The following is a 2,443-nucleotide window of genomic DNA, read 5'->3' on the forward strand; positions in this document are numbered from 1 at the left end:
TTCATGTTATTTCAGTGACCATGGTGGGTTTTTGCTCATAACAGAGGGGTAACAAATATTTTGTCCATGTGTGTCGGCATTCCAACAGCATCTGTTACAATGATAAAAAGTTTACAGAAAACATTGTTGATTTCTCCAAAGTAAGTGAACATGATCTAGAATATAAACGAGACCTTTGTCCCCTTTTCCACAACAAGATTAAAAGATTCCAATCAACATCCAACAAGTTAGAGAACATATTTTGATCAAATGCTAACTTCTTACAGAAATCTACTGTTTTAAATCTACTGTTTTAGTCCTTCCCACTCCAGATTTTTGTACTCTCTTATTTTGAGGTACCTTCAATTGTCAATTGTTTTAATTCCCTTTCTGATAAACCCATGTGATACTTTTTACTCTTGCAACCTTGATACATAGAACATCTTCAAGCTAAGGCTGCTTCCCTGCTTATGTCTTGAATAATTCATGATTTGCAATCCAATACCAGTGCAGTGGGGATAGAGGGACTCAAGAGTTGATTTAAAAAGAATCTGATTCTTTCATCTAGTGAATTTTTTTTCTCAACAAAGTGCAGGGGTCAGTTATGACTCCTCTGGCAATGGTTCGTATGAATAAAACACTGAAGGGCTCCGAAACCATGAGAGACTCGCTTCACTTGTGTAGATTATTGACGCCTCCACCACTTTTTTCCACCCTTCTTTGGGTACAAAGTACATCCTTTGTCTGCTGCCTCCTGCATGGCTCATGTTTGCATTGCTTGAGGCAAAGGACTCCTAATGTGCACCAGTGTCTTTTGGGTCCAATTATTATAATACCAAATTTATTGGAAAAACAATCACATTGAAAACAATAAAGAGATGCCACCGTCATGCATTTTAATCATTTTCTCATTTAAAATGTATTTCACGTGTTCAGCAATTTCTGGAGTTTTACCTCGTTCATCAAAGGTTCTTCTAATTATCTGCAGTGTGTAGAGGCAACTGTTGAAAAAAATAATTATTTTTTTTTTACATCACAAAGTAGCTCTGGCTCAGGAGGAAGAGCTGTCATCTGTAGCACAGTGGGAAAGTATTTGCTCACCTCTGTATATTTTTTTCTTTTGTTAGACTTAATGTTTCAGAGCATTGTCACAGTATCTGAATAAAGTCACAAAGTAGTATGCAAATGATGACTTCATGTATTTAATTACACAGGTATCCCAGCCAACCAACCAACCTGGCCCCACAAATATATAAATATTACTTATTATTGTAGTCATAATTTAGCTGTGATTAACCACAATTTATGTAATTACAGCATCTGAGTGTTTTCAGTCAGAGGGGTTTCAGATCTACTGTAATACTGACCACCACTGGAGAGCTCAGATGATATGAGCTACAGAAGCATTTAGGATTAATCAGGGGCAGTACAGTGCAGTACATAATCATTTTTGTAAATGATTGTTTGCAAATGTGTTCTACCCAAAACTCCTCAAGCAGAATAATTTTGGTTTAAATTATGTAAAAATAAAAACTGAAAAAATCCTCATATTAAGGATTTTTTCCATTTGATTATCAGTTGGATAATCCAAAAATGAATGGACATCGATATAGATATACTGTATCTGTATTGATGTTGAATCGATCAGGAAGCACTGAGCTTTCTGATCGATTCACATATTGAGATTTTTTTAGCTGTAGATGCTCCTTTCACATGTTCACCAAAGGAATGCTGTTATTGTCAAATAGTTCATCTGATTTATCAATTAAATGTCATTTACTAAAATAATCATTACCTGCAGGTCTAATTGCATTAATTTCCCATTGGAATTAATACAACATTTTTTCATTTACTTAAATTTATAATTTATGTGCAGTCACTTACTTTTACTTAATTTCATAATCTCTTTATGTCCCAATTAAGATGGATGAGCTTTATTATGTTACACTTCCACTCAACATTCACCTTTCCCGAATATCCCCAGTGAAGGATACTAAAGGATTTTTCCATTTCTTCTTTTAATTATGAATATTTCTTCCTAATCATAATGACATTGTTCAACTGTTCGGGTTTGGAAGTACTCCGACCTCGTTGAGTACCAGTGGGTATATTCTTTTACGTTTGCCGGCGCATCTCCCTAGAGGGAGTGATGAGTGATGAGGAGTGATGAGCGGGGGGCGGATTACCTCTGAAATGAAGATGCTTTTTTGGGCGCAACCAATCTAGTTTATTCCTCTTACTGTGTGACCTAAAAGAAACTAAGTCATACGGTCACAGAGGGCTCCATCCATCGCCACCCAGGTTATGAAATCCAATGAATGATTGCAAATCGCGCCTCCCTTTTGCATCTTTCCTTTGCTGGGTGGTAAATAGTGCGCACCCAGTGACGCTGTGTTTCGGAATGCGGACGGGAAGCTGAGTGGTTCAGTTCCCTCCTCCGCCCAGCAGGCTGAGTCTCCGCGTT

Source organism: Poecilia mexicana, unplaced genomic scaffold, assembly GCF_051168715.1.
Source record: "Poecilia mexicana isolate PSO_F unplaced genomic scaffold, ASM5116871v1 scaffold_23, whole genome shotgun sequence".
NCBI classification, from domain to species: Eukaryota; Metazoa; Chordata; class Actinopteri; order Cyprinodontiformes; family Poeciliidae; genus Poecilia; species Poecilia mexicana.